The sequence below is a fragment of the Podarcis pityusensis genome (assembly GCF_964106645.2).
Source record: "Podarcis pityusensis genome assembly, chromosome: 2".
Lineage (NCBI taxonomy): Eukaryota > Metazoa > Chordata > Lepidosauria > Squamata > Lacertidae > Podarcis > Podarcis pityusensis.
This window is the reverse complement of record NC_138029.1, coordinates 40,708,632-40,735,332: the sequence shown is the minus strand read 5'-3', so window position 1 is coordinate 40,735,332 and position 26,701 is coordinate 40,708,632. Positions and strand designations below refer to the sequence as shown.

The window sequence follows — 26,701 nt, the reverse complement described above, 5'->3', positions numbered from 1 at the left end:
GGGAGGGGGGTGACTTCCTGCTACCACGCTGTTGTAATTGAGCTGCTCCCTTTCACCCCCACCCTTTTTTATATTTCCAGGGAAAGTGCTGATGTCTTCTCTTGAAATATTAGCTGCTGCCATGAGCGATGCTGAGCTTTGCGTACAGATGCACATGTGGGATTTCCCCAAAGATATCTCAACATACTTCAGAAATCAACAGACCCTTCCTAGTGCTCAGAATGCTTAATCTTTGTCCAGGTATGAGTGTCAATGAGTAGTTGTTCGGCCTTTCTTACAGATAATTAACCTGACAGAAGCCAGACTCAGTCAGGGGCGCAATGTTCTCATCTTCAAGTCAGGCGGATTAAAAAAACAGAGAGAGCAGGTTGCACGCATTATGTTTCCAGGACAGGCGCATACAAACTGGGAGTCGTGCAGCCATTTGCAACCCCACCTCCCCAGAAACCTACAAACACAAGTGGTTAAAACAGGGAGGGGGGAATTATACAACGACACCAGGTCCAATTAAGCTGCCTGTGAAAAAGGTCTGGAAGAATTCAGAAAAGGAGAACAAGCCACCCTAGAAGCCCCATTTCATACTTTGGGAAGCCCTTGTGGCACATGGTTGTCTGCCTTTGAGTCATTAGCAGAGCAAGTTCTCTGGCTTTTTGCTAGGGGGTGCTGTGCTACTAATGGTAATGGCATCTGTGACTATTCACAACTCCACAGCTGATAATTGCTTTTTCAAAATAGAATTTGCAAGCATTCCAGGCTGTGTTACCCTGAGAAATCTGGTACCCATATTATGCATTTACGCTAAGTGCTCCATCCTACAGCATTTACTGCAGCCACTCAAATACTATAAAGGCAGAATGTATAATTATTTGATGTGGTATCCTCCTTCTCTGCACCAAGATGTTATTATGCATCCATTAGATCCCCTCTGCTTTACTTCTTTCTGTTTTGGCTATGTGTCAGCCTTATACCGTAGAAGAAAAGATGCTCTTATTTACTTTCAGTGCCTGTTTACATTTAGTCTGCTCTTCGACTGCAAAGCTACAGTACGGGGAGTTACAAAGAATATTTTCACAGGTGAAACAAAATCACTAACATGAATTTCAGGTATCCCTGCGATGACATCACAAGCCCTCTGCAGGGTGAATATTTATATTCTGCAGTATATCCGGTTTATTTTTTTTAGATAATGATGGGCCACCCCTGGGCGGTGGGTGGGGAGTAATCTGAATGCTTTCATTTCTGATCACAGCACAAATCCATTGGTTCAAGACCCACCCAGTCGCAAAGAGCATAGTGCTCAAGCACCGCCATTGCGCCTTCTGCTTCAGCACAATATATTCCAGCCTCATGTTTACAGTATTTTCTTTCCACATAGTGGATTAGAGCAATCTCCCTCTAATGCAGACAAATCTTTCTCCAGGGAAGCCAGGCCTGTGAGCAGAATTGCCTTCTCTCCACATTTTGCAACACATATGCATCTCACCAAGGTAGGTTTCTTCTGAGAGTCACCCAGCTATTCATAAATCATAGAGGCACAAACAGCTCCATCGTAGGCATAGAAGTTTTGATACAAGCACTTGAAAGTCCAGTATCTATGGAAAGTATATCTGAGACGTATGGGCTTGAAGACTCAGAATTAATTTGCCAGAGAATCCAGACTTTGGTTATCCCACTACAGTGCCTCAGATGGAGGTTAAACGTGTAATGGGCTGTGATTAAACCGTCTACACCCAAATCTTAGGTCTCTGCACTTCGGGCTGTTTCATGCTTGCTAACCCCTTTAGTCAACCTGGCATGAATGTTCACTTTAATCCGGAAAAATGCAAGATTTTACATGGCTAATGTGCAGGCCAGAGTCAGTTACCCGGCTACAGAGATAACAAAACTTTATCCAACGCTGGTGTAGCTTTGAAAGATAATGGCAAGAAGTTTCAACGTTGCTAGAAGAAACAATTTCTTTCTCATTGCAAGCTAGTCATGTTTTAACACATACATAAATGGCTGGATATAAGGACTCCAAGCTTATTCAACTTAACAAATTAACTTGTTCTTTCAAGACTTATTTCTAATTGGTTCAAAATTTAGAAATAATGACATTGATGAGATTCTCACCAGCCCACGTATTTCAGATCCTAATGAAATCAAAAGCACATTAACAAGCAAATTTTGAGCCCCAAACTTGCTTATTTTAGCTCAAACTCATCATGTTTAGATTCACTGGGCATTGCAAGTGATACATGTAGAGGTTTTGGTGTGCAAATGAAGTTCCCCCAGACACAAACTTTTCCATATTAATGTAGATGGGAGGAGGCTGCCTTGCATGCACAATCTTCTACTGAAATCAGTGGAGTAGACCTGTTGGTATAGCAGAGAGTAGACAGCAATCACATTGGCATCTGCTTCTCAGTGCTAGCTCTATGAAAGGCTGGCCAGGTGAGGTTAAAGTTCTGGTAGCTCAATAGGAGGCGTCTTGACCAGGTATTAATAGAGAGAGAGTGCCCTATCTTTGAAAAAGTATGAGTTCCCTCTCTGAACACAGCTATTCTGTTTAGGATGAAGAAGCATCTCTCCTAGCAACAGTCTTTTCCATAAGATTAAATCACTAGAATTTTAGCAATCTGTCATTCTCTTTATTGGGAATGAGAGCCTTGTCCCGTATCTTTAAACTATGGCCTTAAAGCTAGTGATATTCTGTTCTTAGAATGATGGTAGTTACAGGAGCACTTTAAACAGGCCCATGTCCCAGCTCCTAAATCCATTCTAGCACAAGCTAGTGTTTCATCACTCAGCTTAAAGCTTGGTTCCTGAAAACCCGCTAATTGGTGAACAAACCCTGATGCATTTACCCACAACCGGCCTCTCAAAAACAACATTTCAGACATTAATGGCCCTCATGCTAGCAATTGGCAGTATATCAGTGGAGGCACCGGGTTCATGATGGATTGCAAACTGAACATAAATGAGTTAGGAAATGCAGCAGCATAATCTAATCAAGTGGAAGACACAATTAGATTCCCATTACATTCAAGACTTTGGATTCAGGCCTGCAGTTCTGAGACGGAGGACTACAAGCAGCAGCTCCTCATTATGGGTTTGAAATGGCCTCACTCCACAAATTACGAAACAAATTTGAGTTCTGGGGGCTGGAGAGCAAGAAGCCCTGCTCTCAATGGGAGAAACACAGAGATGCACTATAAGGAGTGGGACTTTGGAATTTTTCATTTTTTTAATGACCCAGAAATCAACTATTTGATTTAGTTGGGGAATTGGGGAGACAGTTAGTGGGGAATAGCTGTGTTGTCTATTGAACCATGACTTTGGGCTTCACACAGGTGTTGGTAACTGCCATGCTCTGACTCAGAGCCAAACACTCACCTCTTGAATGAAGAACTGACCTTCCATTGACTGATGACTGAGCAGAGGTAAGGTTTCCCCTTGCCCACCTTGGGGATTCCTAAAACTCAGGAGCAGCCTCTTCAGAGATACTTTTGAACAATCTTCTAGAGAGGCCTTTGAAATGGGTTCCAGTCTGAGTGCCAGTGGATGAGCCCCAGTAGACTCTAGGGAAAAAGTCAAGCAAATCACCCCAGGCTTCAAGGATATGGGTGTCTAATGACTCCAGGCCAGGCCACACGCCCATGATGAAGTGTGCAACTGAGAGCCTAAGTTGACATGTGACTCAGGATCTATGTACACTCCCATGTAGAAAATCTAAATACAGTGCTACAGCAGGGTTGCCCCTCGTCTAAGGGAAGAGACTGGACCATACTTAAGGGAAGAAAGTACAGTGTCCCTTCTCTTTGTCATTCATAAATTAACTGACAAAGTGGTTCTTTGCTCTCATGAACTGAGTTCTGGGGAGTCATCAACAGGTAAAGTTTCACAACCACCAAATAACACAATTGCCACTGTTTTTATTTTATTGCTCCAGCCTGTAAGTGTCCAGTATCAGGATGTGAAGCCAGTTCACTTTCAAGCCAACTTGGCAAAGATATTGGATATTCTTTCTGGATATTCTCCGGATGTTTGCGTTTGACACCCACAGATATGCAGGTTCAGAATCTGATATCTGACAGTTAATATTTTGGCTTATTTTGACTGTTGGCATGCAATGCAATACTAACATCTAGTGTGCAATGGTACATCACTTAGCAAAGCAAAATGGGAACTGGTGGATGAATAATAGTCTCTCAGTTGTTCTTCCTATGGAACCTGCTAAGCTTCCAAACAGCTCAAAATTCCCCAGACAATTTACCATAGGTTGTATCCTGTTTAGCTGTATTTTGTGGTGATAATGCAGTAGTAGTCAATGTTAAATAGTATTTGAAAGTTGAGTTGTAAGATAATTAATATTGAGCAGCATAGATGGCATAGATGCCATGGTAATGCAGTATGTATTTCATCTTCACAAAATTAACCTATTTAAAGACAGAGAGTTGGAAGGGATCTCAAAGAACAGCTAATCCAACCTCCTATTAATGCACAAGCACAGCATAGTGTGTGCATTTCTGCTAGCAAAGTATCGATTGTTCTTTTCACACATGCATGGAGAAGTGGGATCACTGCTTGTTCTCTGTGGGATTGGGAACCCTGGTTATATTCATACTTGTATAGTCCTGCAAGCTCTGTTCACAGTTCACTAGATGCAGAGAAAGTGCATATATTCCTGTTCCTCTCTCCACCTGTTCTGTGCCCATGTATTTGTCCTGTGAAAGCGGCTAATGCTTGACTGGGTAGCAGCCAGCAAAACACTACAATAAAATCTTCCAATTAACCTCTGATTTGCAGTGCTGTTGGACAACTGGAAAAAGCTATTAAAACTAAGATGCATATCTGTTGTCTAGAATGATGGAGCTTTTCCATATCCAAATACATTTGAATAGATTCCAGCCAAGTAAATCATGGCCAAATTGCCAAAGAATCCTATGGATGGAACAAAGGTAGCAAAGGGAATGCACATTTACACAGCTTTACTCAGAAGCAAGCTCAGGTAGATTCAATGAGGCTTACTCCCTAGTAGTCATAGACAAATCTATCAATTTTAGTTTCTTTCCCTTTCTCATTTTACCAACCTGCCACATTTCTGCATCTGTTTGCGTGGCTATTCCCTCCCCCCCACGGTGAAATAAAGACAACAGACACAGAATTTTAGGTTAATGGGCGTAAATGGCCACAACTTTATTGATTACAGGTAAGAAGGGTATTGGCTTTAGGCATTGGCCCCTAACCGACTATCCGGTCTGACCGGGAAGGGTTAAACACCAACAGGGGGAGCCACCCGAGATGCGTATCCCTAGGCACTCCCCGAGGGGTTACCGCTCGGGGGCGCGCTTTAGGCCCTAGCCTCCGTAGGTTTCGGACGAGGCGTCGCCCCTCGGAGTCCTTTAACGAACTACCCTTCAAGCATTGGGGGAGGTGATGGCGCTCCTCCCCCCCGACCTCATTTGCATGACAATACCCCGGCCAATGCCTACCGCCACCCGAGCCGTAAACCGGCTCGCCGCCAATACCCTCAATCCTGTAACCAATCCCTAATGCCTTGAAAAATATCCGCCAACCAAATATCATTGCCAGCATCAGATAGATGCACGCCATCCCAGCGATAAAGCATTTCCTTGTCAAATCGTATGCATGGGTGCTGGATGACCCGTCCTCCCAACGCGGCCACCCTACGCGCTACCGCGCGCTCCACAAGCCTCCTTGCCTTATTCACGGCCACAGGTTTTTCCGCGTCCCGCCAACATCGCCTTTCCAGCAAAGAAGACCAAATTATTACAATGTTTTCATGAGATGCCCTCAACAATTCCAGGTCATTGATAATGTTCCACATCAAGTTCACCCCTTTCCTATAAGGCAGATCGTTCTCGCCCAGCTGGATGACCAAGGCAGTGGGAGGACCCTCAACCGCGATTTTCCTGGATACCGCTGGGAGAAACTCCTCCCAACGCATACCCCTCCTAGTGATCCATGACACTTGCACCCTGCTGGGTAATCGTAGCTCAGTATCCCAGCCCCTATGTTCGGCCCGCCGTTTAGCCCAATATACGATGCTATGGCCGATAACCCATAGTCGAACCACATCAGAACCTGAAATGAGAAATTGAAGAACCGGATCAGGAGGAGTGTCGGGGGTGGGGGGGTTGAGGGTAATTTAGAAGGGCTTCCGAATATAACCCCGGTATGCATTAGATTTCCAACGCCCCATATCCATAATTCTCTCAGCCGGTAAACCCATATGGGCGGCGGTGGTCGCCGCCCCAATGCGAAAGGAGTGCGCGGCGTACTCCTCCTGAGGAAGCCCGATGGCGGCAATTGCTTTACGCATGACCCTCGTGAACTGTTGTTTTGATAAGGGGGAACCGTCTGAGTGTAAGAAAAAGGGGCCATTAGAATTTGGTCTTACACACAGGTATTTCCTGGCATCCTTAACGGGGCAAGGGCCCGCCTTCTGAGTCGCCTGAAGGCGGACCAAGGCTCCCTTACCTAGCTGGTCCGTCTTTGAACTACGGATTTTTATTAGCACATGAGCACTGGCCACGGTTACGTCCTCCAGCAATAGCCCCTTAGGGTCTGCGCTGTCCTCACAGACGACCTCGCCTATGCGTAGGGCGCCAAAGAAAGCGAAAGAAAATGCTGCAGAGAATAATCTGGCTTCAAATCTTGACCAGCACAGGGCCCTCAGCTTCCTACGAATTTGGGTGAGTATGTCTAGGGTTATGGGTCTTCTCCTGTCCTGGCCGTGGGGCCTGGACCTGCGCCAGCCTTCAAGCATCTTTCTTACCACAAAATGCGAACAAGGATCAACAGAAAACAAGGTTTTAGAAAAGAAGGATATCGCTGCTGAGTGAATGTTGAGAGTTTTGGGGGCCCGACCAAGATCTCTAAGATGAACCAAATACTCTATGACTTCCGACTTGGACGGTGGTCTGCCAGGCTTGAACCGCTCCTTTTTAATGCGGAAGGATGTAAAGTCTAGCCATGCCTTATTATACGATCTCAGGGTGGAGGGCGCTAGCGCAGACAATACTCCCTTTATTGCTTCTCGTTGCCAATACTCCAGAGGTGCTCCGGGAATGGTTGCGGCTGCGGCTGCGCATCCGGCGCCAATGAGCGAAAGCGTTCCATCTGGAAACGAGATAGAGCATCCGCAATGTTATTATCAAAACCGGGGACGAACTTGGCTGAAGCGTGAAGGTTCAGCCGCAGGCAGGAAAGGACAAAGTACCGTAACAGGGAAGCTACCCTAGGAGAATGTGATGACTGTTTATTCAAAACTGACACGACCGCTAGGTTGTCCGTCCAGAAACAAACCCTATGGTCTTTGAACTGGTCCTCCCACAAGTGGATTGCCACCACAATGGGGAAGAATTCTAGGAATGTCAAGTCTCGCAGAATTGGTTTACCTTGCCAGGAGGGGGGCCAACGCTGTGCACACCACTGGCCCCTGAAGTAAACCCCGAAACCCAGGGACCCAGCCGCATCCGAATGTACCTGAAAATCTGACCGAAGCGCCAAGGTATCTTGCCAAAGCGAAATACCGTTGAAACCATCCAAGAATTGCAACCAGACGAGGAGGTCTGCCTTCACTGCCTTGGAAAGGCGAACCCTATGATGGGGTGACCGCAAACCCGTGGACAGCTTAGCTAAGCGGCCACAGAAGGGACGGCCGGGGGAAACTACACGACAGGCGAAGTTGAGGTGTCCCAGGAGGGATTGAATTTGCCTCAAGGTGACCTTCTTCAAAGGCAGCATTTGGCTGATAAGCTCTCTCAGGGCAACCAATTTGTCAGCTGGTAAGCGCGAGGTTTGGGCTACGGTATCAAGTTCAATCCCCAAGTAGGTCATGGTCGTGACCGGACCCTCAGTTTTTTCGCTTGCTAGAGGGACCCCCAGTTCCCTGGCTAAGGACTCGAAGGCCATGAGGAGAGACCTGCACTCCCCAGCGTCACTTGCCACCAAAATAAAATCATCAAGATAATGACCCACCCCTAGAGAGCCAGTTCTAAACTTTAGGGCCCATTCTAGGAACGTGCTGAAGGTCTCGAACGCAGCACAAGCAATAGAACAACCCATGGGCATAGCTTTGTCAATGAAGTACGCTTCCTGGAATTTGAAACCCAACCAGCGGTGGTCTTCCGGATGAACCGGGAGTAAGCGAAATGCCGACTCGATGTCGCATTTTGCCAAAAAGGCGCCCCTGCCAAAGCTCCGCACCAACCGCACAGCTTGGTCGAATGAAGAGTACTTCACCGTGCACATCTCTTGGGGAATGGCGTCATTAACCGAAGTGCCTTTGGGATAGGACAGGTTGTGTATCATTCTAAATTCACCGGGAGCCTTCTTAGGAACTATGCCCAACGGGGAGATATGAAGCCCCTCAATAGGCGGAGTTGCAAATGGACCGGCTACCCTGCCAGCTGTAATTTCCTTCTGTATCTTTTTAAGCGCGATGTCAGGCCTTTCTAACACTGATTTCTGGTTAGGGGGGCAACTGGAATTGGGTGTAAAAGCGATGGGAATTCTAAAACCTTCAGAAAACCCTTCCTCAAGTAGTTGAGCTGCACGTCTATTCGGATAGAACTTCAAGAGTGCTCTCAAGGGCTCCAATTTTATCGGAGAGCACGCAAGGCCTAGGGAGACGTTAGTACCGAGCCCCACCTGGCCCTTGGGCGGGGGCTGCAGGTCCGGCGGAGCCACCCCTGTTTCCCCGGGAGAGGTGACCCCTGCCCCCCCGAAAGGGCTGCTGCCTACCTTTGAAGCAGTTGACTGCAGAGTGGCTGCCTAAGCACCTCTCGCATTCGTGCAGGTACTTACAGGTAACGCGCTGACAGGTACCCTTGTTGAAGTCCCAGCACTGCCTACGGCGTTGGGTCTCCACCTTACCAGTTTTTGGCTGTTGAGCAGTTTTCTTCTCGATATTGGGCCCCACGTGTTCAAACCAGCAGTTGTTGTCCTTTTGGTCCCAGCGCGTTGAAGACAGTAGCGAGGCATTCCTCCGAAAGTCTTCATCATACGCCAAAGCGGCTTCATCACCTGCCTGCTCCCGAGCCCTCCTGACGTGAGCCAGGTAGGACACAAGGTGCGCGCCCCTCTTAGGATAACAACTTGACACGACAGCCATAAATACCTGATAGCCATTAAGCCAATTCTCAAAGGATCGCTCAACCCGGGGTACCCTGTACCTCCTTTTCCCATAGTACTTAATTTTCTCCCCTTTTCCCTTTACCTGGGCTGGTGGCAGCAAGGAAAACATATCAACGTAATTGCCATTCAATATCTTGTTCCTCTTCCTCTTAGAGAGGTGGTTCCCCAGAATAAAGTCAGTGGCAGCGTTGGTCGAGACTTTAACGTCTGGGACCAGAGCCCCATCCTTCCAATCGAGTGTGCCATTAAATGCCTTCCTGTGCGAGTTGGCCCTACGTTCATGCACCCATTGAGGAGCTCCAACTTCCTCCCCCTCCCCCCAATAAGTTTCCATAGGGGCGTCACTATCACCATCTGAAGACGAGGTACCTGTTTCCTCCTCGGAGTCCGAAGTGTCCCTCTTCTTGCTTTTCTTCGACCGATGCTTCTTTTTCGCCTTCCGCTTTCCGCCCCGTGGTGCGTCGTCACGGGGGGCCAGGTCGCAGGCAGTGGCCACCTGCTGAGGGGGCAGCTCCTCCTCGGAGGATGACTCCTCCGAAGTGCCTGGTTGTCTAGGGTTATCCTGGAAAACACTGGGAACGTCAATCACCTCCCGGCGCGGGGCCGATGCCGAGGCCACCGCTGGCCTGGCCTTTTGTGTGCTTGACCTAGGTTTTTTTGCTGGTGCCTTGCCTTTCAGTGGACCCGACTTAGATTTTTGAGTTTTGGCAGCTTGTAAGCGCGTACGTGGCCTGCTGGGGGCCTGCTCAACCACGTTAGCTGCACTAGTGGAAGGACCATCCTGACCCTGCTGGCTGGGGGGGGGTGTCTGGTATGCAATCTTGTGTCAATTCAACGATGTTCGGGGAGGGAGTGATGGGTGCTCTGCACTGCGCGTAGAATGCTTGCAGCGCGGAAAAGAGCTGAGCCACGACCTGCGGGTTACCTGGGCCTGTTGGCATTAGGGCATTGCCAAGCTGAGGTTGCTGGGGGTTGCCGTTGCCCTCCATGCGCAAGCCGGAAGCCGCGCCTCAGTGAGTGACTGTTCTATTTATATTTATCTATATGCTTCTTTAATTTTTTTTTTTTTTGGTATTTATTTATTTATTTCCTATTTATTTATTTATTTATTTATTTGTTTTATTTGTTTATCTATACTGCACTTATTTGTTTATAGCTATATCATCGACTCAGGCGTAGTTGCCCGCTGCCCAGCGACTTATATGAAAGCACCACCAATCAACTGCTGCTATATATGTGTATATACCACGTTTGTATTTCTAATTATTTATTTATTGTTTAATTAATTAAAATTGTCTCAATAAAGTTTCCAAATTCTAATTATTAATATTGTACCACACTAAAATCAAAGTATCAACAATCAATTTTAGTCCGTATCCTGTACTAACTGTTTGACGTGAAAAGATCAGACCCACTACAGCAAGTTTCCCAATTTACTTGATAAACAAGCTAGCAACCGGCAGGTAGGAACAAAAGCAGCTAGGTACAGAAGGTACTAATCAGCAACGCAAGAGACCAGGAATTATATGACTACAGGGGGGGAAAATAAGGCCTAGATGCCGCCGAAACTGCGAAGTAATTGCGAAGGCTAATGAGGGAATAAAACTAAAAAGGGAGGAAGCGATCCCAAAATGACCCACTAAGCAAACTGCAAAGACTAATGAAGGGATAAGGCTAAAGGCGTAAGCAAACCCTGAATTACCAACCAAGTAAACAGCGAAGGTCAATGAAATAATAGAGGTAAAAGGAATAAACGGTCAAATAAACAATAAGGCTAATAAGGAACTAAATTACCACCAGCAAGGGAATGGGCAAGGTATCATAAGCCGTGAGAACTGCTGAAATAAAGAACCAGATAAAGAACTGCTGAAATAAAGAACCAAAACCGCTGAAATAAAGAACCAGATAAAGAACTGCTGAAATAAAGAACCAAAACCGCTGAAATAAAGAACCAGATAAAGGACTGCTGAAATAAAGAACCAAAAACCGCTGAAATAAAGAACCAGGGGGTGCGCTGCGAGTCTATGGATCCCAGGCTAGAATTGCCTCACCTAAGATGGCCGCCGCTGGGACCACGTGGTGCACTCAAAATGGCCGCCCCTACAAGCCACGTGGTGCCTGGAAAATGGCTGGGAGCTGGGTCGTTGCCCAGGCAACCAGGACGCCGGAAAAGATTTTTAAAGGCGGACCGCAGCGGGAATTAACAACGGAGAAGCCCCCAGAGTAGAATAAGGCGAGGAAGAGGCGATTAAGCACAACAACGCAGGGATTATAAAAGGGGACCAACGGACGTCACGACGACACCAGCGCTTACCGCCGAGAGCCCGCTCCTCCCCCCAAAGCTCCCCGCGTTGCTACCTCCCCGTGAGCGCTGCAGCGGCTCACGATTGAAGATCCCTCGGCGAAGCGCTAAGATCCTTCGTTGGGGGGCTGCGAGGCTCGACGAGTAAAACCACAATTGAAAAGCTAAGTAGCGCACGTAGCTCCGTAAGCGGTGCGGTCGCACCCGGTCGTGGGCCGGCGAACAGGCGACGGAAGAGAACTAGCTGGCCGAGGGCTGAAGATCCGTTCGGAAGAGAACTAGCTGGCAGAGGCTCGCTGCTAAAGATCCGCTCGGCCAGCCACATGCGGAAAACAAAAGGTGAGGGCGAAATGAAAAACAGCGGCGCGACGAGAGGGATCCGATCCAAACAACCGCGTCAGCTGCTAGGGGGAAAAGGGGCGAGCCTAGGGCTGCCCCGACCTTAAGTGGCCTCTGGGAGGCCCGCCCCTGCCGCCAGCCGATTGGCTGACGCCGCAGGGGATGCAAATTAAGGGGATTCCCTGTTCCCGCGAGGCGGCCACCAACCTCGCGGGGGTGAGAGTGGGCGGGGTCGTGAGCCCGCAACCCCCCCTCCTCCTGATGTTCGGAATGGGCATTGTGAGTTAAGAAAAAAGTTCTCATGCAAGTTTGCCAACATTTTAGTGTGCTTTTCTCCTTATATACACATTTTTATGTAGTTCTGCCTATTACACTCACTTTGAAAACAACTTTCTATAATATAATGCATCTTGGTTGTTTTTATTAACATGTACCTTTTCCATGCACACATTCCTCTAATATACAAGTTTTGTGCCCATTTTATGGTTGCATTGTATTGCAAAATTCCTAGAGGTGTGAATTTTGAAGCTTAGCTGCATTTTTTGTCTGTATATTTTGGGAGGGGTGAATTAGGTAGCTTTGTGTACTGTACAAAATGTCTCCCCTATTCTCAAATGTAAAGATAAAGGGACCCCTGTCCATTAGGTCCAGTCGTGACCAACTCTGGGGTTGCGGCGCTCATCTCGCTTTATTGGCCGAGGGAGCCGGCGTACAGCTTCTGGGTCATGTGGCCAGCATGACTAAGCCACTTCTGGTGAACCAGAGCAGTGCACGGAAACACCGTTTCCCTATCCTTACTCTCTAATAAATGTCTTGAAGAATTGCAATCCTAAGTACCTTTATTATTTTATTGGTATTCTGTGTCCTTCCTACGGGGAGAACTCAGGTCACAACAAGTGAGATAAGTTAACCATGGAGACAGTCTCTTGCTCAAAACCACCCAGGGAGCATGATTTGAAGCTGGCTTCTCCACCTCCAACCAACACTCTAGCTGCTATGCCATACTCTCTTATTAGACAGCAGCAGTAAATAAACTTGCAGCACACACAGCCACCCCTTCCCCTCCTTCCTCGTGTGCAGCATCCCTCCCCCTTTCTATCTAATCCATTCCAAATATCTCTCAGCTTCACACATAGGGATTGTTCTCTGAGCTCCAGACAGCCCTCCCTTCTTGAGTGTTCCTTGTCCTCCGCTGGGAACATTACTCCCCCTTGGTTGTGAAGTATCTGCTTCAGCTTCATCTGAAGCCTATGCATTCTCAGCATAGTTTTGCTGGCATGGGGAGGGGAGGGAAATCCAGGACTTCTCAGCTTAGCGGCCTGCTTTCTGGACAGTGTCTGGAGGAACTCCCACCAACTTGGAGCTTTCTGACCAAAGCTATTATGAGGAAGCCTCTTCTCTCCTTCTGCACCCTGCCCAGTGGCTCAGATGGAATGCACTAATTGTTCCTGGAACAAAACAGGCTACTTGTGCTCCTCTGGAGCCCCATGGCCCCATGCCACTGTGTGGAAAACACTGGGCATTTTCACTCGTTTGCGCCTTTAAATAACATCGATCAGAGAAATCGCTTGGTTTCCCCATTTTTGTCCAATCAAGCCTTTTTGCTTTGGGGTATAAAGAAGTTATTTTTCACCTACCAGACTCAGCCAATGGGCATGTGGCAACATATTTATTGCCTGCATTAATATTGGCTTCTCTTGTAGGTTTCTATTTATGTGGCTGAAGACTTTGTGTCTGGACTTGTCCTTCTCTGTGGAATTCCTGTAGAAGGTTAGTCCTGTGAAATATTATGAGGAAGCTGGGTTTCTTTGGATGATATTAAGGATCTGGTAGAAAACTGGATTATGGGAAATGGGCTTCACACATAGCTACATCCTTGGGATATGGGCAAGAGACCCCACCCAACAATAAGAGTTGCCAGTCTTTCTTATGCACTAGCCCATTGGGAGAGGTTTGTGCTGGATACCTCAGAGCTCTGGCCAATTAATTCAGCCTTTTTCTTTTCTTTTCTTTTTTACAAAACTAGAGTTGTCTATCGACCTTTACTACAAGAGCCATCAGTGGCCAAATCATGTAAACCCAGGGAGACAAGGCTCCACAAATACCAGAGGGGGGTGAATACCAAGGAGACGTGGGTCTAAAACACTGAGCCTCTTGGGCTTGGCAATTGGAAGGTCAGCAGTTCAAATCCCCATGATGGGGTGGGCTCCCATTGTTCTGTCCCAGCTCCTGCCAACCTAGCAGTTTGAAAGCATGCCAGTGCGAGTAGATAAATAGGTACCACTGTGGCAGGAAAGTAAACAGCATTTCCGTGCACACTGGCTTCTGTCACAGTGTTCTGTTGTGCCAGAAGCAATTTACTCATGCTGGCCACATGACCTGGAAAGCTGTTTGTGGACAAACACTGGCTCCCTCGGCCTGAAAGTGAGATGAGTGCTGCAACCCCATAGTCTCCTTTGACTGGACTTAACCATCCAGGGGGCCTTTACCTTTACCTTTTACCCAGTGGTGAAGCTGCATGCTCCGGCACCAGGGGTGGAGAGCAGGCGGGGGCATGGCTGGCGCGCATCCTGGGAGAGTGGTGTGCGTCCTGGGGACATGGCGCCCGGGGGATGTGGTGTGCCGCCTGCGGGGGCGTGGTGCCCGGCACGGTGGGGGGTGTCCGGAGTGCACTGCAGTGGTACTCCCCTCCCCGATGGTGCTGGGGGCGGTGTGCTCCCCTGCCCACCCCCCATTCTTCCACCAGTGCTTTTACCTACCAATGAGCCTCATTTTCACTGCCAGAGGGATCCAGCCTATGAGAACCTGAGCTCCTGTCTGTCAACCCCTAACTAGATACTTCGAAATAAAAAAAATCCTTCCAGTAGCACCTTTAAGACCAACTAAGTTAGTTCTTGGTATGAGCTTTCGTGTGCAAGCACACTTCTTCAGATACTGTCTGTCAACCCCTAACTAGATACTTCGAAATAAAAAAAATCCTTCCAGTAGCACCTTTAAGACCAACTAAGTTAGTTCTTGGTATGAGCTTTCGTGTGCAAGCACACTTCTTCAGATGTATATGAGCTTTCGTGTGCAAGCACACTTCTTCAGATGTATCTGAAGAAGTGTGCTTGCACACGAAAGCTCATACCAAGAACTAACTTAGTTGGTCTTAAAGGTGCTACTGGAAGGATTTTTTTTATTTTGACTATGGCAGACCAACACGGCTACCTATCTGTAACTAGATACTTCGAGTCAGGGTGCTGATGCAATAGGGACCTGTGTGAAAAAGGCAAAATCTGAACTGACTGAAAAAGCATTAAGCATCTTAACAGCAACCAGGTGGGTGAGGGAACGGGACAGCTTGACAGTGGTGGGCATTTGACTTAACCCAAACTTTCTGTGATCCTGATCTAAGACTGAGAGAGGGCAGCAGTCTCTAGGGCTTGTGTGCTGCAACAAATGAAACCCTCTTAGAATAAATATGGACTTGAAGTGCCTTTTTTGGACAGATCTAAGGTCAGTAGAAGAAGGAACCCATAGTTCAAAGAACATTCAACATGTTCTCCCCCCCCCCCAAGGCCTGACATAATCACACCCAATATATTCTCTTCCCTCCCTGCTTACAGTAACATCTGTCTCATCTCTTGAGCTGTTCATTCAGGGAATGCTGTGTAGACAGAAGATGAACATAATGGGTACTGTTAATGTACATCTGCAGAAAATTAGGGGATTCTTAACAGCTACAATACAGTTCAGTCTTGCTTGTTTACAGTGGGCCTCCCTGAATGTTAACACTCACAGATACACTGCTGTCAACCTTTCTTTATAAACATCTGCAGCCCTATCCAGTCAGATCTAATTGTGTGTATCTTGATGGGCTTTGTGTGTGCATCGTATTGCCCCCTGGGAAGTGTACTTTTGTTTCACTTGACCTGCACCCAACCACCCAGAGTGGAGAACTATTTTGAATTTCAATGTCCTCCCTGTCAACTAAACAAACAAAAATGCACACCTGGAAACTAGAGTGGGTTTTAAATATGGATAGGGAAGTTACAGAAATGTAAACTCTTCCAAGGAATCATTGACCCAAACAGAAAACAAAAGGTCTAATCATGCAAGTTACAGCAATCAATATGTGTTTCCATTTAAAATAATGGAAACTACCAAGTGGCTGTCAATATAGTTCCCGTAGCTCCACAGTTATCAATAAGAATGTCATTGAGAGCAAGCTGGTGTTGGAATATCTGGTCTAATGAAGGCTGATCATGCACATTCACAATCTCCTTTAACATTGTGAGCCAAAGAACTTCTGGGGCAAATACATTCAGTTTCTAATACTGTGCATGCATGTGTTACAAGATGTCCACATACGCACACTGAACCAGGTCATGGAGTCTTGGCAGAATCACTGTAGATCAGCGGTTCTCAACCTGTGGGTCCCCAGATGTTGTTGGACTACAACTCCCATCATCTCTGAGCTCTGGCCTTGCTAGCTAGGGGTGATGAGAGTTGTAGTCCAGCAACATCTGGGGACCCACAGGTTGAGAAAGGCTGCTGTAGATCAACGGGAGAATGTCAGATGAGCAAAAGGTTCTGAAGAGAACAGTGCAGCGCAGCCCTCAAAAGGGGAGGATGGAAGACATTAAATGCATGTCTTTGCAAAGCTGTTCCTGGAAAATGCCTTCCATTGTCCAGTCTCTAGACAGATGTTTGTGTTTGGTCTGGGAGCAGGAGTCAGGCAGGTGGATGGAACGAAGGAAGGGCGCACCCTGCCCTATAATGGCAGGAAGCGGTATCCCAAGGAGGAAGTGGTTGTTTGTTGATGGACCAAGGACAAGTCAGAAAGGGCAGCCTATATATATGAAGCCCCTTATCTCTCAGGCTGCATATTGCTTTAAGAGGCTGGTAGGTGGGTGGGGAGGACTGATGTTTGTGGTTCCACATGTAAACAAGCATATTCGGGGTTGGGTGGGGGAATAATGAATGTATCCAACAGTTGACAGCAGGAAATAAATTATTTTGCTCTTGCACATCAAGTCATGTAGCCTGTTAGCTTCACTATATCTTGAAGATGATGACTCCACTTCTTCTGTGGAGAAGGAAAGAAAATGAACAATACTTGAGAGCTGCTCTTAGTCTTTGAAAATTGGTGAATGGAACCAGGAGACATGGACATTATGGAAGGCAGGCACACACGCCAATTGCAGGCACTTACTCAAAGCATTAAAATAAATGTCCCTTGAGTTTCGTAAATTTTAGGGGAACTTGTTTGAACCTCTTGTCAGACCTCACAGGGTGTAGGGCCTGTTTGGTAAATATTGTGCTAACAAGTTAATTTGTATTATTTCATGGTCAGAATAAATGCCTTTCTAGCAGAGGCCACGGAAGGGGGAAATTTCTAAATATCCCCATGATTGTTTTCTTTACAGGAAGGAAAGTTATTAATTCCAATCTCCTGACCAAAATCGGCTCTAAATATAGGTTATAACCTGGTTCAGGATGTTGCCTGGAGAAAAAAAGAGTTCAGGAAAGCCACAAGTATGAGCTCCATTAGCCAGTGGCTAATTTATAGATGGTTTTAACCCTAATCCTCCAACAAGGGGCCTCCAAGCGCCAACATCCAGTGTAAGGGAGCCTATCTATATGGTGTGTGAGTTGATGGCTTGCACACTGGAGAGCAGAGAACCAGTCAAGGTTTGGGCCTATGAGTAACCAAACTCCTTCCTCAGTTTCTCAGTCAGAAAAAGAGTTACACAGAACCAGTTCCCATGGTCCTTTTAAGGCAGAGATTGGGGAACCTGTGGCCCTTCCAGTGTTAATGGACTACCATGCCTCCCATTATCCTTGACTGTTGGATGGGCACAGGTTCCCCAGCCCTGTTTTAAGGCATGTTTGAACATGCCATGGAGTTCTGCACTATACATTTAAAGCAGTATCATACCACTTTCAACAGTCATGGCTTTTCCTCCAGAATACTGGGCATTATAGTTTGTTATAAATTGGGCCCCACGGGCTGCTCCTAAGGGGGTCCTCACACCAGTGCAGTCTAGATGGATTTTATTTATATCTATAAGATTTTGCAGAATTTGGCTGTGAACTGGGGCCCTACAAAAACAACCCTCAAGTTTGGCCCCACTTCTTCAAATTGGGCCCCACTGGCTAGCCCTGAGTCTCATAGTTGCTGGGCCTGAGTTGCCCTGCCCTTGCATGAAGTCTTGGGTCTGCAAGTTTTGGGAGACAGGAGACTGCGTCACTGGGGAGATGACAGGCTGGTGAGGCCCCCTAGATTTAGAGGCCCGACTTGTCCTGCCCTTGCATGAAGTCTTGGGTTTGCAATTTTGGGAGAGGGGAGGTTGCCTGCTGGGGAGCAGGCAGGCTGGTGAGGCCCCCTAGATTTAGAGGCCCTAGGCTTCAGCCTACTTAGCCTATACATAAATCCAGCACTGGTGAGTTGTGTCATCATTTAGCCCTGCCCAGATCTTGAACCTGGAGGAGGTAGAGCAAAGGGAACAAGACCATCCAGTAGAACTCCACAGTGACGATGACTCTGAAGACCCAACTGTATGTAGATGTCTCTACTCTGGGACTGGATGCTACCTGAGTTCCTGGTTGGCCTTCAGAGCCCTTCTCATCTTCCCCACAACTACAGGAGCAGAGGCAACAGCAAGCCAGTCAGGAGATGCAGAACCACCATGAAATTGACCAGCAGGCTACTTGGGAGGAGAAGGTTTGAATATTATACTAAACTTACTCCATTATATAATCTTTCCTCTCCTGGGCAGATGCCTCTATAAAGGTTGGTTTATACAGTTGACTTAACATAAACACTTATGCCGTACATCACATTCCTCAGCCTCTATGCAACCTCTGCGAGGAATTCTTATCTTATCCTTGCTTATTGCAAATTCCCAGCATTTTCTGAGCTCCTCCAATTCCCACTGGAGGAAAGGGGAACATTTCCATGTGCACAGGGAATAAAGATTTAGTAAAGCAATGCAACAATGAAAAGCGTTGAGAAATGAAAAGCCTGATAAGCATGTGACTTGTTCTTCTTGTTCGCTGATCTCTTCCAGCTACACACACCGAGCTTGTGTCCACGAAGAATAAAACTGTCTCCAGGGAAACACCTGTCAACAACAATCGGGGTGGCCAGGAGCTGGTCACACATTTTGAATGTTTAATGAGCCCTATGTAAACCTAACCAGGTGCCTGGTTCCACAAGTGAAACAGGGAGCTCTTCTCTCTCCTATAGCCTGAACAAGGCACGTCCACCTTTGAGACAGAACCCACATCCCAATAAATTCAGCATCCTGAAGGAGGCAACAGCCACTCTACATTCCTGATGGGGATTAGCCTGGGAGTCTGGGCTTGTAGTAATCTATCTTCGGACATTACAACATTCAAGAGCCAACTCATCTCATCTCTTTCAATTTCATGCTTTGTTTTAATATTTGATATTGGTGTCATACTTTATTCTTAGCATTGATGGCCTCTATTTTTTTTTTTTAAATTATGTTTTGCTGGTTGCCTTACTCACCTGTTGGAGAAAGGGAGACTTGAACTCTTCCCTTTTCCCTGCCCAGTTCTCTGTGTGTGTGGTAGTTGATGGATTGCTGTGCCTCTCACCATGAGGCTGACACCTTGCAGGATGAAGCCTGCCTAATTTTAGTCAAGGGATTGTGTGATGGCAATAAGCAATGCCCCTTGCTGAAAGTTAACCCTTTGCACCACAAAGTACATCTGAGAGCTGGCGATAGTTTTCCACAGGGCCATGGGATAGTGAGATGATAAGTGAATTCACAGAACTGTTACTTTTAGTTCTTTCTTCAGTAGTCTCCCAGGCCTGCTATTCATGTGTACAGTGGTACCTCGCAAGATGAATGCCTCGCAAGACAAAAAACTCGCTAGACGAAAGGGTTTTTTGTTTTTTGAGCTGCTTTGCAAGACGATTTTCCCTATGGGCTTGCTTCGCAAGACGGAAACGTCTTGCAAGTTTGTTTCCTTTTTCTTAACACCATTAATACAGTTGCGACTTGACTTCGAGGAGCAGCTCATAGAACGCGGTGTGGTAGCCTTTTTTGAGGTTTTTAAAGACTTTGGTGATTTTTGAAGCTTTTCCAAAACTTTCCCGACACCGTGCTTCGCAAGACGAAAAAAATCGCAAGACGACAAAACTCGCGGAACGAATTAATTTCGTCTTGCGAGGCACCACTGTAATAGGTTTGTATAACTTCACAAAGTAGTTGCAAATTTTAAAAACACTGCAGCTTTGATTATGGTTTGGTCCATTGCAAATGTGCTCATTCTAATAGCTCTGAAAAAAGACATTTGTCTAGACCTGACCCTTAGATACAGAGTTCTGAGTTTATGTCAGAATTAGGCATCACATCAGACTGTCTTCCGGACCCTAGTGGGTGAAAATCTACAAATCTATGCAGTCTCCTTCCATTGTAGACCTTAAAAATATGTTTCAACTCTCTCCTCCTTTCTTACAATGTTGCCGTTTATAAGACGTCTGGCCCAAAGCCAGGCAAATCTGGCTGAGTTTAGATTTCTCATTTTATGTTGCATGTTGGGATCCACTCTAGCAAAATTCGAGGTGGGCATGCAGAGCAAAGTTACATGAACCAAAAGTGAAACAAAGGTTTATATGACCCTTGGCAAAAAAACTCCTGACCCCTGGGTTTCCCACCACTCTGTGTGTACTAACAAGGGGCTAATAATGCAGGCGTCTCTAAGATCCATCAAGTTTAAAAGCACATTTGGTGGTTTTAAAAAGAACTGGGGTTGGTCTTTGGCTCTTTCCAAGGTCTCTGTGTGCTGACTGGGCAGAGAATATGATCATCACAGCTGGAAGCACTGAGCCATTTGTTAGCTTGTTCTGCTGTTGATGCAGAGCTTCCAGAGAGATAAGGAAGAAAGCAATAAAACAGTTGGATCTACAAACCCTAAATAAATCGGTAAGCTGTCAGTATTGTTTCATCATGTTTGGGGATACACAAAACCAAGGGCAGTGCACTGGGGAGACTTTATTTCATGAACACCTCAGCTACACTTGGTGACTGTGGCACGCTCCAGGAAAGTCTAGGGGATGTCTGGCTTTTAACAAATGTCTGAAATTTCAGTTAGGTAATAAAAGGCTTGCTCCATTACTTTCATAGCCAGCTTCTAAAACAGGCAAAGGTGTACACATGCGGGCACACATGCTCACACTAATTGTGGTTTTTTTTAAAAAAAAAATCATCAAAGATAGGGTATTATTGCCCATTATGTTTATAGAGACTAGCCATAAATTATAATGAACTTTTTGTATAATTATAAAATAGCACAAATTAAAGATGATTGTAGAGTCCCCACAGATACTCACCTGATGCCCTCATTACATATCTTTAGTCACCAGACAAAAACATTCCTCTTCTCCCGGGTCTTTGACAATTTACAATCTATGTCCTTTTAAACTGTGGATGAAGTTATTGTTTATATTTGTTGTTATGGTACAGGAAATTCCCCATTTACACACGTTCAAGGCACACACAACAGCGCACGTATTGCCACGAACCTGGAAGTGGCACAAAAAAGGGGCAAAAATGGCGCTAAAGGAGCATGAAAATGACAAAAATGATGCAAAATTAGCATCTAGCTGTCCCATGAGCCTTTGCAAGTGCAAACCTAGGAGCCTTTGCACTGACCTTTGAGGCCTGTGGAGAGTTGGGAGTTTGAGCATGGAGGTTTTGAGGGAGTGATTGTGGTGGAGTTTGATGGATTTTTTAAAAGGGTTTCTCAAGGCTTTCCAGATGTTTAGAGGGTGTTTGCAGGCTTTTTCAATGCTGTTCCCAACATACATGATTTCACATAAATGTGTGGTACCTCAGAACATCACCCTGTGTAAATGGGGAGTTGCCTGTATGTACTTTTGTGTTTTTATATTGTAAACTGACTTGTGATCTTCAGATGAAGGGCGGTATAGAAATTTAATTTAATAACAGTAATAATAATAATGAAACATGTTTGTTTCAACCATAATTCCCTAAGAACCAGGGACTTGCACAGTCAGCAAAATAGGCCCTGCTTCCTGTCCATCGTACTGCATGGTTTCAGTAGATGCCCCCCCCCCCCAGCAGTATCTCAGGAGATCCAACTCCTTACAAAGTTACTTTATTATAAGCTAGCCACAGCCGTGGTAGGGCCTTGAGGTAAAGCTGACATCAAAAAACATTCTGAGGGTAATTTATTGAGAGTTCATAGTCCCAGCGGGAGTAGTAAGAGTTGCCCTGTCTCCAAGAGCTTTCTCTAGCCTTTGAAAAGCTTCTCCCTTTATCAGGGAAACATCAGCTCTGAAGAGGGGACAACTTTGGCGCTGGCTGTTATCCAAGCACATGTGTGTAATCACTCAGGCTCCTGCTAGCCTAAGCAGACAGCAGAGTCAGTCATTTTCTTAACAAACCGACATGGCCGGTCCTACCATCAGGCGGAGTGTGGAAACTGCCTCAGGTGGCAGATACTTGGAGGCAAAGTCTTGGAAGTCAGGACTATGTGTGCCATGTGGCCTGGCCTGCACCCCCTAAACACCCTTCTGTTCTTGGGTGTGGTAGAAAATGCTTCCCCACCATTACCAGTGTTGAAGTAAGATTCAACTGCCCTATGGAGGCTCCAGGGATTTGGCAGGGGTGGGGGAGGCAGGAAAACTTGGGCAAGACACCTTCAATGGGTTCCCTTCACTCAGTGAGCCTACCACCTCACTTCTATTGTTGGCAACTGTTCCCACTCCTCTGCCTCATTAACATTGCTACCATCTTCTTGCTTGCCAAAGCCAATGAGCAAGCAGGCAGAGGAAGCTCTTCCTCATTTGTAGCACCACTGTAGATGTTTCCTTGCTCAACCCCCTATGCCCAAACAAGAAGGTTGCAATAGGGATGAGGAGGAGCTGGTTCCAATGGGTCCCCTCTTAGGATGTGGACCCTCAGCAGTTGCTCAAATATGCCAGCCCAAGACTTAGCCCTGCAATTGCCAGTTCAGTTGGTTTCTGTTCCGTGGGATGCAGCAGGTGGCTGTCACCTCAGGCAACAAAATGTCTTGGGCCAGCCCTGTAGAAAGATGCTTGCTTCAGAAATGAGATGTTGGGATCCTCACAAATAGTTCCTATCAATGGTTGGAATTGGTAACAGCAGGTCCTGTCACACAGTAGTAGTCTGGCACCATCAGGCACTTACCCAGGAGGTAATACGTTTTGGCCTGTTAGATGAGTGTGCACATGCTTCTCCTCTCCTTCTTGCACTTGAAGTGTGATGTGGCACTGTGGTTTCATGCATTGGCTTGTAGACAGGGAATTCTGATTTGTGGCAACCACTTGCACTCTTCTTTCACTCTTCTCTTCTGTGCTGAATTTGCATGGCACCTTTGACTAAAAACAGGTTCATATGGAGGGCAGAAATGGAGCATCTCCCCTGAATTGTGAAGGAGATGGCATATTTATGTTTCCACTTCCTTAACTGGCCCACTCCCCTTGCTTCACCCGTTTCTCAGCACAAAGAGAGATAGAAGTGGAAAGAACTGCCATATAAAAGAGAGAACTTATCCATCCCTCAGAATCAAAGAAATAACTACACAGGGCTTCAGATATCTTAAGACAGTGGTTCCCAAAAGGGGTGGTGGGTACCTAGAGGGACGCTAAGAGGCGAAGGGTTGGCAGAAGGTTGCTGGAGGTGTAAATGACTTTGAAAAGCTGGTATCACAGGCCCAAGTTCTTCAACTTTGTTGATGTAGGTGACGTGGTTTGTTTTATTAGTCTTTCACTTCACTGGAACATCTTTGAGAACCATCCATCCTCCAGGCATGTAAACTGAACCTCATAACTTGCTCTAAGCTAACTTGATGCCAAGTTTATGTTTTATTTTATCTAGTACTCCACTTATGTCCCCCCCACTTCCCTACTTATTAAAAGAATCTCTTCATCATTTTGGAGTCCTGGTTGTTTTAGATCACAACTGTTTATCTTCCACGGGCCTCCAGCATCACGCTCCAAAGTTTGGGATAACAAGGAAGCTGGGAAAGGATGGGCTGACTTCCAGCAGTGACTTGTAAGAGTCTTCTGGCAGTTTCCCCATTTCCAAGATAAGCATCTGAGCCATGTAGGTGTCTCTGCAGCTCAATAACTTTGAAGCATCTATAAGCAGGTTGGTGGCAGCACTACTTACAGGTTGGTGCTGTGGGTAGGCCTTTGCCCCTCACAAGACAGAGGTGCACTGAGGACAACATGGCACCCTGGCTCTGGTAAGCATCATACTTGGCATTTCTCACTGAGGTCTCATCCACAATTCTGCTTGTCCCATGCCTAGAAATCAGGTGTCAGAGCAGTTTTCTGCAGTTTCCACTTGCCCAACTCCTTTCCGAGGGAAAGCCTGCTCTTTCACTCTAAATCGGAGCAAACCTCAATCTAGAGAAAACTTGAATTGCCATTTGCTCCAATTGAGTGCTAAAGAGCCATTTTCCCCAGGGGAAGACAGTGAGCAGGAGGAAGTGAGGATAAGCCTGAGAGAAGTCTTCGAAGCTGGGGATTAAGGATGGCTTTGGAAGTTATGGAGCAGTACCATAAACCAAATGCAAAGTCATTTCCACATTTTGCCAGTGGCCCTCCTCCACAGCACCCACAGGAGACTTTAAGCATCTTCTCCCTTTCTCCCATAGTCAATTGCACATACTCTCACTGCAGCAAAAATGGCATTTCATTCCCATTGCTGTGATGAATTCCACCATGTGAATGTAGAATCGTCAGATCCTCACTGCAAGGAGTTCTTACCCCACATTATCACAGTGGAGATCCAAACAAGTTTGTCCCGCCACTCAAATCCTTCTCTGTGAATTGCAATGGCAGATATTCTTCTCCACAGTCCCTAGCTGTATTATTCACTGAATAGTGAGTTTGTCCATATGTGCAGCACAGTCCCATCTGTGTTATGATCTGACATTCTTATGCCTGTTGTTGTCTCCCTAAATTATGAATTGCTTTACCAAGAGAAATCTGTCGGAGGCCACCACTTTCTGGTTTAGGAGAGTGCTGAAGAGCATATTTATTTTGCAAGGCATATGGTCATAATATGGCTCTTGGTGCTGACTGATGCTCTAGTGTTTGTATACAGAGATCTTGCTTTTGCCCTCTGTTGCTGTTTGTTTCAATGCAGTTATGACTCCTTTGGAGTTCTGTGCTGTTTGTTTTATTTTTAGGACTTTGTCTTCATTACTTGAACATAAGGTGCCTTGAGTATTTGTTTGAAAGGAAAGATATACATTTGCAACATATATAAAATAAATAAGTGCAATGTACAATCACATCTTGGCACTCTCCGCTTCTCCTTGAGAAACCATGACAAGTCACCCCACAATTCCTTCAAGCAGGGGGTTCGTTGGGGAAATCTAAGAAATGGTTGTGGACACTACAAAATACTGGAGATGCTGAGAACCTGCCCCCACTCCAGGGCACAATACCTATATAAACAACACCTCCAAACAAATAAAACAGAAAAAAGGCAGGAACACCCCCTCCCTCCCCAAAATAGGCATCCCTGGGAGGATAGGGGTGGGTCAGGGGTATCAAATGAAGTGTCTGAGGTTGCCATGGTGACCATGGCACTGCACTGAGGACACTGGTCTTAACAGAATCAAACTCTCTCTGTGGATATTATAGATAGGCGTGCACACTTCAATAAGAGAATGTATTAAAGGCATTGAAGTCAAACCCACCTTCCCACCCGCCAGCTGTTGGCTGAGTTTTTGTGTTGTCATGAGACGCTATGAGGGAGGCTGCACGTAGCAGAACGCTGACAAACAGCACAGGTTCTGTGAGAGAAATGAGAGGTCATTTTCACTAGGTAAACCATAGCGCTTAGAACAGGAGAGGCTGAGTGGGGAAGACAAACCAGCCACCACTGGGTAGAACAGACACAACACCTGGTGAAAGAAATAGAAGTTCCATATTTTGGCTCCCAGAGCCAGTCCAGGATGTTTTTGCCACTAGAGGCAATACAGAAGATACTGCAGCCTGCCTCCCCCTATGCTGTGCACCCATAGCTTGCCCATCACAACCCAGCAGCAGTGGCTGGTGGTGGGTCCCGCTGGGCCCACATCGGAGGAGGAGGAGGAAGTGGCTGACAAGTGCAGGGTGTACTTCACAGAGGTCAGATCTGCTGCTGGAACACAGCTGTCTGGAACCTGCCTCACCTAGCCTTACAGGCAGGCCAGCCCTATTAGCTCCATATATACAGTAGCTTGCACTGTCTCATATTTTGGACTTGCCGTGGCATATCGGCCACTGCAGACATGGGGCATATCCGCATCAGCACTGGCTTCCTCAGAGAGAGTGCATGACACCCTTTGAGGGGCACTGGAATCCTGCAGCAATTTCTGCAGACAGTTTCCTACTTCCTGCTACACCAGTCGGAATGTCAAACCATTTGGTACAGCGGGTGGCTGTAGGTCCCCAGCTAATTTACTTTCAACTGTCTGGCTTTCCTGGAAAGTAGGGTTTCTTTGGCTCATTAAGATTTAAACAAAAAAGCAAGCGCATAGCATCCAGCTCTGTGGAAACCAGAACTTTTTAAGAGTGCCTCGGTTCAAGAGCTCTTTCCGAGTGTGTTAATAATGTACATGTTTGAAAATGCAACACAGCTGTGCTTTTTTTTCTAATTAGGGCCCTGTGTCTGTTGACTCTTTCTTATCCAAGGTGGCAGGAAACAGAGCGAGAGAGATTGGCCTCAGTTTTGTGGGAGGCTAGCCTGGCCTGCCCACACTAACACTTCCCTGAGCTTGTTGGAGGAGAGGAGAGGTGAAAGGAAGAGGCCCCAAGGCAGAAAGTAACCTTTGAATCCACTGAGCATCCCACAGGAGGGCTGGTTGGAACATGCAGATGTTATGCTGGAGAAATCCAGTTGAGGGTTTGAG

At 46.5% G+C, this 26,701-nt stretch overlaps 1 long non-coding RNA gene across 1 annotated transcript; it reads left to right on the top strand.

Annotated features, from left to right (window-relative positions):
- The first annotated feature begins 203 nt into the window (after positions 1-203).
- Positions 204-3,422, top strand: LOC308470738. The gene is made up of 3 exons (XR_013982616.1): positions 204-240; positions 1,376-1,487; positions 3,333-3,422. It is a non-coding gene; the product is annotated as an uncharacterized lncRNA (long non-coding RNA).
- The last annotated feature ends 23,279 nt before the right edge of the window (positions 3,423-26,701 follow it).